The 13829-nt window shown below is 45.6% G+C and overlaps 2 long non-coding RNA genes across 2 annotated transcripts; one reads left to right on the top strand and one right to left on the bottom strand.

Annotated features, from left to right (window-relative positions):
* Positions 1-7846: 7846 nt before the first annotated feature.
* Positions 7847-10045, bottom strand: LOC121830805 (uncharacterized). Its single transcript, XR_006074035.2, has 3 exons — positions 10018-10045; positions 9174-9293; positions 7847-7929 (listed from the first exon to the last, which is right to left on the bottom strand). It is a non-coding gene; the product is annotated as an uncharacterized LOC121830805 (long non-coding RNA).
* A 31-nt stretch (positions 10046-10076) lies between these two features.
* Positions 10077-13323, top strand: LOC121830806 (uncharacterized). The gene is made up of 3 exons (XR_006074038.2): positions 10077-10202; positions 12209-12304; positions 12735-13323. It is a non-coding gene; the product is annotated as an uncharacterized LOC121830806 (long non-coding RNA).
* Positions 13324-13829: the final 506 nt, after the last annotated feature.

Below are 13829 nucleotides of genomic sequence, written 5' to 3' on the forward strand. Positions count from 1 at the left end.
CTCTAATAAAATGGGTTCCAGCATTTGATTCCTGGCAAGAAGGCTAGAGAAACACAGGCCAGAACTAAAGTCGGGCTGTAAAAAGCCTAGAGACCGGGAAAGGAACCTTGTGTGGAAATGTGAGCTGCAACTGTTTCCTACCTTCTTAGGTGGAGTTGTTGACTCTATCCCCTTCGCAGACTAGAAGCCTGGGTCCTGCTGGTTAGAAAGAGCTAACTGTAAATATGAACAAAGGCAGGGGAGGGGGGAAAGCAGACTATCAGAATGGAGCACCTGGGTTTACTCCAGTATCTCTAGTCTGGCTCACTGCAGCAGCACTCTGAGCTTGCCATGTGCCTACAAAAGAGGTAAAGACGCTTTCTGCTGCCCTGGGAGCTATTTCTGATCCCTCTGTACATTCTGTGTCTTGCACAGGCTCTTGTACCTCCTTAAGTGACAAGCGAGTGCATCTCTCACAAGACAGCAAAATACCTCTGCATTTTTCTCTTGGCTCGCTCTGAAACTGTCTAAGTTCTAAAGACCCACTGACCAGGAAGAGGTAGGAAGGTGAGTGGAAGCTCAGAAAGGCTGAGTCAAAAGTGGGGAGCCCTAGAATCTGGGGTGCTACAACTCTCCTGCTCCTCCCACCCCCAACCCCCACCCCCATCTCCCAATCCCCCCATCCCCACACCTGGGTCCTGAGCACTACTGGGCTCCTTCCAGGCCACCTCTGTGTCCTTAGTTTGTGATGTTTCTCAAAGGCTCCAAGGTTTCTGGCTAGTTCAACAGCTTTCTGAAGGGGTTAAAAAACATCTCAAATTTAAACTGTCAAAGCTGCTTATGGGCTCACTAAGCCAGCAATTGTGAAGGAACCGGGTTTCTGTCAACAATGGGGTATGACTGAGCACCAATTTTTTGGGGGGTTTTTGCAAATTCCCCATTTTCTGTGAGGCTAAGAAATGTTGATATATTCAGAGAAAGCAACTAAACATGGAAGAAAATAAAAGCAGAGCCATTTTGTGACACTACCTCATGCCCTAACTCATATCAGTATGGAAGATGAAAAGGGAGATTGCCACAGAGAATTGCACTAGCGTTATAACCTGAGAACCATGCTGGACAGACTGACATCCATCTGGCTTTCACGTCTTTACCCTGATTCCTTTCAGAAAACTGGACACTGCTCTTCACTATCTGAGCCTCGGTTTCTCTATCTGTAAAAATGGGAGCATCCAGTTTTCTACCTGATAACCTACCGATTGCAACCTATGGGCGGATCAATAATGTAACATTCGAATGAAGGTGGGCTATCTTCTACCAGAATAAGCACCGTGCACATGGAAGCTGGCTTCTGTCCAACTGATGCCTCCTCACACCTGTAGTAGAACAGTGTCTGGTGCACAGTGGACACTCAAGAATGTGCACCTAAATTGCTGCCATTGACATTCTGGTCAAGCTTGGTGCTCCTTCTGTTCCTGTCTGCCATCTTTGATCGGTCCCAACAGCTGCCATGCCGCCCATGCAAGAACTCCAATACCCACCCTTCATCCCCCATGACGTCTGCCTCAACAAAGCCCGCATTCCCAGGTCTTAGCTCCTAAACGAACTTACTTGCTTCATAAGCTGCTCCCTGACCCTGCCTTTTCTCGTTACTTTTACTCCTCGTTGCTCGCCTTGCTGTGACGGAATACCTGACAGAAGCAATTTGAGAAAGAGGGGTCTTATTTTGCTTCATGATTGGAGGGCGATTTTAAATCCCGTCAAGTTGACAATCAAGACCAGCCATCACACAACCATTTCTGTTGGTCACTGTCAAATCATTCTTTCCCAACAATTACCTTACATTTTGAAGTCTCTTCAGAGCCAGGAGTGGGTCTTACGTATATGCCATACTCTATGTATGGCACACAATAGGTCATATTTATATGCCACACCCTATGCATGGCACACAATAGGTCATATTTATATGCCACACCCTATGTACAGCACACATACTTAGGTGCCTGGGAGTTGTGAGAAGTGTTGCTTTAACATGTTCAGTTCTTTATAACTCACCTGAGTTTACAAATTCAGGAGGTTACTTCCCAAGTTTACAAATGTAGAAGGTCACGTCAATCCTGTCAGTTCCAGCTGATAGCCCTTTAAGAATCCCCACCCCCCAAACTTCTAGGTAGACTCAGATGCAAAAGTCAAAGTTGAGGTGTCTAAATGCAGCACGAAGTATTGGCGCCCGCCTTTTTATTCCTGCTGTTCATCTCCTCCTGCCTTGGAGATGTATCTTAGGGATATAGCTCAGGGGTAGAGCCCTTGTGAAGAATGTTCAAGAGCCTGGGTTCAATGCCTCAGCTCTGCAGAAGGAAGACTCGGCTCTGCAGAAGGAAGACTCGGCTCTGCAGAAGGAAGAATATGCCTGTCTCCTATTTAGACTATTGATGGCTGTTCTTCACACCCTTGGCACATCTACTCCCTTCCACGTATCCAACTTAAACCAATCTGCCAATGCCACTTTTCCTTCAAGGGCTCTGTAAATGTCAGCATGCAAAGAGGGACATTCTCTGCCCTCCTGCAGGTCTGACTCAGACATAAGCCCTACCTGACATCCCTTCATTTCACACAGAATATAACAGGTTCCTGTAATATATTAACATTGTCTTCCCGTAATTGTGCCTTCTCTGCTACATTATATTGGGAACTCTTTGGAAGAGGAAACCAGGATCGTGAATGCATTCAAATGGTCCACACACATGGCACATGCATGTCAAACAACTGATCAAAGAGACTGTGGTTCGTTTCATGCCTCCATGATGTTGCACACATTGTTATATTCCTCTACGATGCCTTTTTTCTGCTCCCATTGCTTCCATCTGTCAGGCAAAAGGAGTCTCGCCTGGCCTGCCTTGGAGTCCTCTCTATACTCGCTCTTAATCTCCTGGGCTTCTTACATGTACTATTTGCTGAGTAACTCACCCTGAAGAGCATTGATGGCCATACTCTGCGGTATATGCAACATTTCATGTTCCTCACTGGCAAAGCATTGGAGAGCTCTATGCAGGTGCTGTAGTCAGTGCTATAGCAAATATAACTCTGAACTTTCAGTGCACATTTCCATCACTAGTACCTTAGGCATCTGACATGAGCTCCCATCTTGCTACCCTCACAGCATCCATGTGAGGTTGCTATGGAACATCTCCGCATTGTGGCTGAAATAACAGGCTGCTGTTCCATTCTCACGTTGCTACAGCCCCATGGTATTTGGTCCACATCTACCATGTTTTGAATACTTCAAATGGCATTTCGGAATCTTTTTTTAAAAAAGAGAGAGCTGAGATGTTTAGTTATGATACAAATTGGGAAAAGTTATGGTGGCCGAGAGAGAAGAGGCTGTGGAGAGCCCAGTGGTAAAGTCCAAGTGACTTGACTCCAATTTTGGCTCCTTCTCTTTCTGGTTGAGTGGCCTCGGGCACATTGTTTTCTATTTCTAATTCCTATTTTCTGCACCTACCACATGATAATAGAGGATCTTAATTCGCAGCATCATAAAGGCTCAAAAAAGATGATCCATAAAATACTTGGCATGGTGCACAGTATTAGTGTGTGATAGACCTATGTATGTCAATAAAATCCATTAGTAAGTTCTATGTCAAAGTACCAGAAATAGACCAATGTGTTTATATATCTTAAAAAAATCAAATTCTGAAAACTACTTAACGGTGAACATATCTTTACAAAGGTAGAATCCTGAAGAATGCCCCCCAATGGCTGGCTCAGGAAGGGTAATGCATTCCTTTAGCTGGCATAGCTTCACTATCACCAAGTGAGAGGCACCAATCTTGTTCCATGTTTGGAAAGGATTATTATTATTAACAGGCAGGTTAATGTATTGAGGCCACACATCTTCAATTTTTATTAGATTTTTTTCCTTTTACTCTTGGTGATTTCTCTATAAAACTGTGGACAAAGTAAAAACTTTGCATGTTAGAGTTGGTAAATAGATTATGTATAGATTTGTCTTACCAGTGAACACACCAATGGCCTCGATACCAGATTTGCCTGCCTATAATAAATAACTACTGTCAAAAAGCTGGACAAAGTGGAGAACAAACAGGGCTGAACTGTGTTGTCAGAGAAAGAATGCACGTATTAGGAGGCTCCTGCAGCAGGCTGTGCGTTCTGTCTGTAAGCAGAAGGAGAAGAGTCCAAACGAAGCACAGAAGTCCTGATGCACTGGAGGCCGAGATCAAAATCTGAACAGGTCCAGACAGCCAGGAGTACAGAAGGGAGCAAGACTCCTGAAACATCATCCACCTGCAACCTCTTTTTGTTCAAGACATTTTTATAAAACCCTAGATACACAGCTATCATAAAATAAGCACACAAATCAAATGTTTGCTGGTAATAAATCATAAAGAAATTTATTTTTAAATCCCTATACCTATAATTTTACTTATTAAATATTAAGGTAAATTTGCATGCCAATGAAATGATTGTGCTGTTTATTTTTACACAGAGAATTAAATCTTGATGATGGATTTGATGATACAGGATGGAGAGCATCTTTGGTGCTTTTCAGAGTTGATGGGTACTTTGATTTTATTGTTAAATTGTTATTGATGATAATGTCCTATCACATGAATACCTGATACAAAAATGGCAGGAGTTTTGGGCTACTTTCAGAAATTGCTGGGAATTCTGAGTTCTATCAAAACTTTAAAGAAGGAAAAATACTGTTCTCACAATCTTTTTAAAGAAAAATGAGCATTTGCCACTACATCTTCTAGGATAATGCTAGGCTACCAAAACCAAATGACAAAACTTCAAATCAACACCCTACATAAATATGAATACAAAAGCATTAAATGCACATTAGCAAATTAAGCTTAGCAATGCCTAAAAAAGATAATGGATTGTGATCAAACACTGTTTACAGCAAGAATGCAATGATTAGTTTAACATCAAAAGATCAACTACTGGTACTCACCAGAACCACAAAACACGGGAGAAAATGATATGAGCTTTAATGTATGTAAGACAAATGAATTTGGCTTATCACAACACGCTAGATCAAATGTGCGCCATCAGTTTATTTATATACAGAACCAATGAAAATGAGAGGACATTAGAAATACCATGACTGCAATAGTATCCAAATCATCAAGTAATTGGGGATAAGTATAAAAACACGTGTGAGACATTAACAACTACAGTGCAAAAGACTCGGCTACTAACATGTACCATGTTTGTAGATTGAAAAACTAAATGCTAAAATAAAAGACCCTTCTCAAACTAATCTCCATGATCAATATAATTTAATTCAAAATATGAATTATTGGTGGGCTCAACAAATTAATTAAAAGTTTTTGAATTTTATTTTATGTGTGAGTAGTTGTATGTTTGTATATGTACCATGTGCTTACATGGTATATGAGGAGGCCAGAAGAAGGTGTCAGATCACCTGGAACTGGAAGTACAGATGGTTGTGGGCCTTGGGAACTGAACCTGGGTTCTCTGAAAAAGCAGCAAGTGATCTTAAATGCTGAACCATCTCTCCAGCCCCTTGACAATCAAATTTAACTATCCACATGGAAATGCAAAGGGATTTTAATATAGCCACATCATTTTGACAAAGAGCAACGATGGAGGACTCTGCCGTCTGATCTTCCATTCACTAGACAGCTTACTAAACAGCAGGTCATGGAGTTGGTGTGCAGACAGTGATCCAAATCAGGGGAGAATTTAGGATCCCCCCACATGTGGTCAGGTCAGTTGAGCTTCAGCATTTCAGAAAGTTAAACAGACAATTGAACTGCCAAGGACTAAAGACGGGAAAGTCATTTCAAACCACGGTGCAAGAATCACTGGTTCCTAGGAGAGACAACTATAAATCTCAACTTCCACTCCACACCACGCATAGAAGGCAACTCAAGATGGGTCATGGTTTTTGACCCAAAGTTTACAGCTACAGAACCCCTGGAAGAAGAAAACTTACCCAAAGGATAAAAATTCCATTCAAATTGAAATCTTCTGTTCTGTCCCTTGAAAGACACTGTTAATAAAATAAGAAAGGAAAGCTGTAAATCAGAATGGAGATGGGGGGGGCAAAGTTTGGGGTTTTTGTTTTTGTTTATTTTAAGATTTGTACCCAAAGTAAAAACCTTTTATGTGTTGGGGATGAGGGAGGAAAGAGAGAAGGAGGAGGAGCAGGAGGAGGAGGAAGACGAGGAAAGAAGCAGTAGAAACCAACATCCAGGAAATGAGGATCCCCTCAGTAGTAAACGTGCAAATAAAAGGTATTTGCACAATGAGCCACTGCTGCATACATGCTGAGTCGTAGTGAGTATACAGGGCCCCAGGAATGCGTATTCCTTCTTTATAGGAGGGTAGACTGGAACTTTAGGAAAGCGTGTGGTGGCGTCTAATAAAGTTAGGGACACATTCTCTTACCTTAAGATCTAACAGTGCCACGCTTGCACCTTTACCCCAGAACGAAAGGTGTGTCTACATAGGGTCTCATGAAGAAATGTGTAATACTGACTCAACAGCTCCCAACTGGAGAGAAACCAAACATCTCTCCATGGGTGGGTGGTCGTGGGCAGTCTCCACAATTGAGTATTTTTCAGTACTAAAGAGAACAGCTTCAATATTTTACTTCCTAAGTAAATCTCAAAAACGTGATGCTTGAGTAGAAATAGGCCCCACACAAATGGTACTAACTGTATGATGCCATTTACATGAAATTTTACACCAGCACAATAGTAATGATTGTACTCACAAAGTGACAGCACCCAGACCAGCGGACACTGGTGGCTTTTAGAGGGGTATGGTAGGCGATAGGAATGGTCGTGTCTCAGTTTTGTAGTGTTTGTTAGAGCACACACATTTATCAAAGTTCATCAAAATATACATTTAAGTGAGTTCTTTGCCAGTATGTGCATGTGTGTGCAAGTGCACATGTATGTGTACACATGTACATGTGGAAGTCACAGATCCATTTCCCATGTCTTCTTCAATCATTCTGTCTTTTTGTTTTGTTTTGTTTTGCTTTTGGGCTTTTCTGAGACAAGCTTTCTGTATGAAGCCCTGGTTGTCCTAGAACTCACTAGGTAGACCAGGTTAGCCTTGAACTCACAGAGATCTGCCGGCCTCTGCCTCCTGAGTGCTGGGATTAAAAACATGCACCCCCACAGCCATCCTCTGCCTGGTTTTCATGAGATAAGGTCTCTCACTGAACCTAGAACTCATGACCTAGACTGAATGACCAGCAAGCTCCAGGACTCTCCTCTCTCCTCCCACCCCCACCCTAAGAGCTGTGATTTCAGGCATGCTCCACTGTCCCCAGCTTTTGTACGTGGTCAGTGGTCGTTTTGAGGAATCAAACTCAGGACCTCATGCTTGCGTGGCAAGCGCTTTACCAGATGAGCCATGCTCCCAGCCCTGAGTGAGTTCATTAAATGTTCATTATGTGCGTGCAAATCATATCTCAGTAATATTGACTTTAAATAACTAAGGGGGGGGGTGGAAATTGGATTCAAACACTGACTTCGCCTTATTCGACGTTTTTTATGTAGCAATAAATCTTGCTCATCGAAACATTTGGTGGCACATGGTTGGACGGAAGATGTTCTGTTGTTATTCTGACGAACGTTCCCGCATCTACTGCGTGCTAGGCCTCTGTGACCATAATGACAAAGGAGACACTGGGTCTTGTTCTCACTGCAGAGCAATGCTTTATGGGAGACAGTGTTTATTGAGCAGGAGAATGTGCGCTCTTAAGGGGAAAGAATCTGGGCAGCCCTGAGATTCTCTGAAAGGGAGCTTGGCCGAGTCCAAGTAAGAATCGAGGGACTTTGGGAGGTACTTACCCGGTGGAGGGATGTGTATCACATTACAAAGCCTCTGTGGAAGAGGGAAGGAGTTTTCAAGGAACCGAAGGAAATTTAGCGTGCTGGAGCCCTAAGAAAAATGAGTTGAGACAAAGTATGAAAGGCAGGAAACCAGGTCCAGGCCACAGAGGGGCCCTAAGCAGGAGCTGCATGGGCTGAGCCAAGGCTGCCTGAGGAAACTTGCATCTTGTCCTAGGCTGCTGGCAGTGGGGAGGGGCGAGAGGGGTGGCATGGGGAATATAAGCAGTGACAGGGAAGCTTCTTCTGGGGTGAACGGGGGGGGGGGGGGGGGTGGTAGGGTACGGGGCAGCCACCATGTGTCTGTAATGACAGTCAAACTTCTGCCCTGGACAACTCTGCTCCGAAAAGCATTCTTCGCTGGGCATGCAAGACAGGCAAAGAAGTTAAACCGAGGGGTGGAGATAAGGGGCCTATTGAGTCCAACTTGATGGGGGAGGGGGCACAGAAAGGGGAAGTTCCAGACCACTGTAGCCAGGGTCCTGAAATTTAGGGACTGTAGAGAACAGCCATCAGAATAGAAAGGGTCATTAAAACCTTAGGGAGGATGAGAGGGCAGCAGAGACGGGAGGAAAGGAGGGGACCCAGAACAGAGCGGAGGGGGGGGGGGGACGACGACCAACTTTTTAACTCTCTCTCTCTCTCTCTCTCTCTCCCTCCCTCCCTCCCAGGGTGTGTGTATGCATGTGTGTTATGTGTAGTATAACGTGACTATGGTATGTGTGTTCATATGTTAGAATAGAGGAAACACATGTAGAGTTAGAGGACAACCTTGGATGTCAGCCTGTGCTTTCTACCTTGTTTTGCTTGCTGCCATGTGTGACGGGCTAGCTGGTTCAGGAGCTTCCCAGGGATGCTTCTGCCTCTGGGATTAGACACATACCTGCCCAGCCATCTCCTCAGCTCAAGAAAACTAACTCTTAAGGTCTGGACAGAAGAAGCAGGTTCCATGAAGGACAATAGAAGGATCCAGGCCATGGGGAAAAATCCTAGGAAGAAGGTGAACTACAGAAGCCGGGAAGGAGAATGTAGGTGGGATACCAAGCCTAACACGAGGCTCCTGCACGGCACCAGGAGGGTGCCATGCTAACACTGATGTGACTGAATACTGTGGAAGCCTCACTCCGCTTACCACTTTGCCAGCCTTACCTCCTGCTGTCACTAAACAGGGACACTGGGTAGGAGACAGGATCCCACCCTCTAGCTCTCCCTGCCCAAGGCAGATGCAATACAAGAACTGAGTCCTTCTGTAGTGCTCCCTCCCCTGGTGGCTTTTCCACTGAGCTGCGTGACCACCTGTTTCTTCCAAACAGCCTCTGAGGATAATCGTCCAATTTCTCTGCACAGTAGGATGGGATGCTTGAGATTTCCGAGTCTGGGTCTCTTTCTTGGACCACTGAGGGGCAGGCTGAGTCTCTGGTAGGTAGAAAAGAAGCGTGCATTGCCTGGCGCCCCTGAGTTATCGCTGCCACCTGTGTGTGGGGTGGTGAAGGGTGCACGTCTCTCCCTCCTTCCCAAGAGCAGGCTCTCCAGCACTCTCTCCCTCCTCCACCCAGTCCCTTGACTGGCATGGTTTTCTTTCCTGCCCGGGATTTATACCGTTACTCGCTTTCACAAGCACCCAGGCTGACAGTCTACAGACACCAACTACCCTGCTGCCAAGTCGATGGCTGAGAAGGAGATCAGCAAACCCCAGCTAGGAGTCAGACACCCAGTGGATCTATTCTCTGCTCCTTCAGCCAAGCACCCACCCCCTGGAGCCGGCTCCTGGGGGCCCTTGCCAGGTTCCTGCCATCCACAGGTCCCGGAGCCTGCAGGGGAGACCTAGATGGCACGGAGCGCTGGGGCTTCGCCGGCTGCATCCATGCACGTGCACGCAGGCAGGTGTCCCTCCCCTCCCCCTCGATGCCTGCGCAGGGCTGCGGTCCTTTGTGTCTGAGTCTCCTCGAGCGGGCGTCTGCTCTAGACTGGGTGGGGTGGGGGAAACCGGAAGCAGCGTCTGGGGCTTGAAAAATGTCTAGAAGGGTGGACGTTTTCTTTCACAACCCTGACCCCTGCAGGGCCTCCACTCCCACCCCCATCACCACCCCCCACCCCACCCCACCCCACCCCCGCGCAAGCCCAGTCACCATCAGCTCACCTCGCTTTCTCTGTTTCCTCTCCCACCCACCCCCGCCCAGGTCATCTGGATGTCATTGTCGCTGCGGTTCCCCAGCTGTGGCTTTGCGTTCTCTGCCCCAACATGCAGGGAACTACACGTGCTAAAACACCCCTATCCTGGGGACCTGTACCCCTACAACTCCACTTCTGGGGGAGATTCTCCAGGTACCTCATTCCCCGGCTACATGATCCCCATAAAGAATGGGCTTTATCCCAATAGAGGAACGAAATGGCCCTTGGGGATATTTAACTAGAGCAGGAGAAACCGCCAGGAAGGGGACTGCATTTTTGTTGAAGAGCGGGTGGGCTGCTTGTGAGGTTTGGGCCAGTTTAGTTTTTTTTTTTTTTTTTTTCCTAAAGACGATACAGCGAGAGCAATCTATTTCTCCGCTCCTCTGAATGCAGACTTCGCGGCGGGGGCGGGGTGAGGTCTATGCAGTGAACCCCATTAAAATGTTTTCCTTTTATTTAGCCTAAAAAGCTGTTGCTGAGTTTAGTGACTGCTTATTTTATGTATGTATGTATACTTATATGCATATTAACTGGTGTGCTGAAAAAGATCAGCAAAAATCTAGGACATTGTTGCTTTAAGAATCTAGACAAAAACACCTTAAATGAACTCTGCAGCAGACAGATGAAGAAAAAAAAAAAAAGCCCTTCTCTGGCCCTTGCTGCTTTTTGCCATTATTCATGATGTAATTTTTCAGGTGTTAGTTTGGCAGAGAAAGATTGGAACTGGGCTTGTTGCTAGGACATGAATGAAGAAGAGGAATCTCATTGGCTCCCTGGTACTTGGCAGGAGCCAATGAGAATGAAGGGGATGGAGTTGGGAGGGAGGCCACCACCACCACCAAAAAAAAAAAAAAAAAAGGCTCCAGCCAGACTATTAATGCTTTGCTACGTTAAAGTGAAGGGGAATATTGTGAAGTTATGGTGGGGTCTCTTTTAGCGTGGTGTTTTCGGGTGTCGATGGGCAGTGGTACTCGACGGACCAGGCCTGAAGAGAATAAGCAATTAAGAGACAGCTTTGTGCAGACTACCCTGGGTTTCTCTAATAATTCACTGTCATTGCCAGTCTGGAACAAGATGCAAGCAAGGCTGGGAACATTTAACACCCTTAACCCGCTGCCACACACCGTTTGGGGATCGTAATTGTGCTAAACCTCGAGGCAGGAATGCTGTTGCGGTGGTGGTGCTGGGGTTCTTCCTCTAGTCTTGAGCCGAACCCCAAATAACCTACTGCCGTGTGAGTGAGCCGGCTCTCTGTGTCAACTGGGACTCAACATGTTCCCTGCCCAAGGCATTTGAGTAGGCTCCCATCCCAATGTTGCCATGGGCGTCTCAGTGGGTCGTAAGACCGGGTCCAGCCAAATCTCCAGTTCTAATGCCTTTCACGTGGCAAAACGCAGCAGCGGAAAAAAAAAAAAAAAAAAAAAGTCACTGGGTTTCCAGACCAGCGTTATAAAACGGTCACCCACTGAAGCTTTTTGAGCCCCAGGCTCCCAGCTAGCATAGTAAGCAGTTCTGGGTGCCAATCATGCTTAGTCGCTTGGTTCCCAGCAGTTCTTTAAAACTAGGGGCGGCGGCCGGGGGGGGGGGTACCCCTACAGGGCCCCTCTGCTCCTCCACAAAGTCTACAGACCTTACAAACATTGCAGCTTGCTCTCACCTATTGTCTGAGCTGTGGCTGTATCCCACACCTTTTCTTTAATAACTGGGCAGGGCTTTGAGCTGAGTGATTTAAAACACACACCATAAATTGACTTCTATTGGGTTATAGACCAGGCTGGTTTATTTACACCCTGGAGGAGGCTCAGCCTCTGCCAGATCCCTGACTTCAGAGATTTTGTGGCTGGCGTCCAGCAACATAAAAGGATGTTTCCTTGTAACCGGAGCACTTCCTAAAACCACAGGCAGTTTCAATCAATTACCATCTCTGGACGCAATGCAAAAATTTTAGGGGACTCAAAAGGACCGGGACTGGTTTCGACCACAAGTCTTTCTGGATCCATAACAGGAATTGATCTGATTATTGATTTTTTTTTTTCCTTGTCAATTGCTGGGTCCTCCCAAGTTGCTGCAGATTTGGGAGGACGGAGGGTGGGGCAGTAGCAGAAAATAGGAAACGGTGAGACAAAAAGCTTTCTAAACAGGCCTTCTTTCTCTCTCAGGCAAACAAAGCCGAGGCTCTGTTCATGTCCACCCCACAGCATTGACGGAAAACACAGCTCCATGTGTGGACCCTAATTGCACCCTTCAGGTGACAGGTACCATGTGAGCCTCATTTCAAAGCCAAAGTCAGGGTTGAATAAATCTGATTTCAGACAGTCGGCATTTCAAAATAAAAGTATTCAGTCTGAGCCTCAAATTGAAGTCCCCCTGCAGTCTGCAGGAATCTGATACGGCGCAGGCAGGCAGGCTGGCTGTACACTGCACATTGTTCTTAGTTCTCATAAAACCTGACTGCCTAGCAGAGCTGGCTGTCCCCTCCCAACTGAGCAGAGCCCCCAGGACCAGGGCCAGAAGTGTAACATGCATAGGAAAGATATTACAGCCTGCAGTGGGAAGTTCAGAGCCATGCAGCTGCTAAGGGGAGGAACAGGGTCCCCTAAAGGAAAAAAGGTAGCGTAGCGTGCTGTCCCTCTTTTCATATTTCAGTGCATTAATGAGTTGGATATTATTTTATGTTTACTGCAGGAAATGACTGAAAAATCAGAAGATCTGAGCTCTCTTTAATGGTTTCAAAAATAAAAGGTCTGCGGATGCAGCCTGGTGGAGTGCTTGCCTAGCAGGTATGAAGCCCTAGGTTCTGTCTCACAAACTGATTGTAGCGGCACAAGCCTACAAGTCTAGCAATGGGGAGGGGGGACACTGGAGATTCAGAAGTTCAAGGCCATCCTCAGCTACCCAGCGAGTTCAAGGTCAGACTGAACTACATGAGACCATCTCAAAAGAATCAATAAGTAAATAGAAGGGCCACGAAGCCAGATGAACAGGCAATATCAGAAATCTAGCACTTGAACCACACAGGTTCATTCCAAGCCAGCCTCTAATATGGAGCCTCCAAACATCCAACTTGTACATTATTAATGCTTTATGAAAGCACTGTCTTTCCTCCGTGCAAAGAACTTACAGAGTCCCACAAATTAAAAGACCTATTTGGTGATGACTGGCGAGCCTGGGTCAGGACGGAACAGGGACACTGCATTTGAATGAGGAAAGGGGCCTCCACCAACAGACTTCAGAAATGAACACGTTTTCGTTGCCACTGCATGAACTACAAGCTAATTACGCTTTGTTGGAAGGGAAGCAAATTATACTGATTGTACAATAAAAGCTATTGTCAGTCTCAGTGTATCCATCATGACTCCGAAAGATGCAAAAATATTGACTGGCTCGAAATAGCATTTTACTTTTCTCTCTAGGCAGCAATTTTTAAGGCACGGAATGTCCAGAGATGGTTCTGTTAACTAGTCATAGGGCAGAAATCCGACAAGAGAAACAGCAGTTATGAACAGATCATCTGTGAGTGACCAAGTACTTTGAGGAAAAGGCCAAACCCAGCAGGACCTCAAGAAAGAGTTAATATATATACATATATGTATATATATATATATATATGTTCTTAAAATTCCCAGCAGTACCTACAGCAACAAAAATATAATGAAGCCCACTGACATCTCTCAAAAGAAAGTGATTAATTAAAGTAATTAGACTCCACTGAATTATTAAAATATAAAGTCTTCTGCAGGATGACCAAAAAAAAAAAAGGCAGAACATTTTTGCTGCTCA

Source organism: Peromyscus maniculatus, chromosome 7, assembly GCF_049852395.1.
Source record: "Peromyscus maniculatus bairdii isolate BWxNUB_F1_BW_parent chromosome 7, HU_Pman_BW_mat_3.1, whole genome shotgun sequence".
Classification (NCBI taxonomy): Eukaryota; Metazoa; Chordata; class Mammalia; order Rodentia; family Cricetidae; genus Peromyscus; species Peromyscus maniculatus.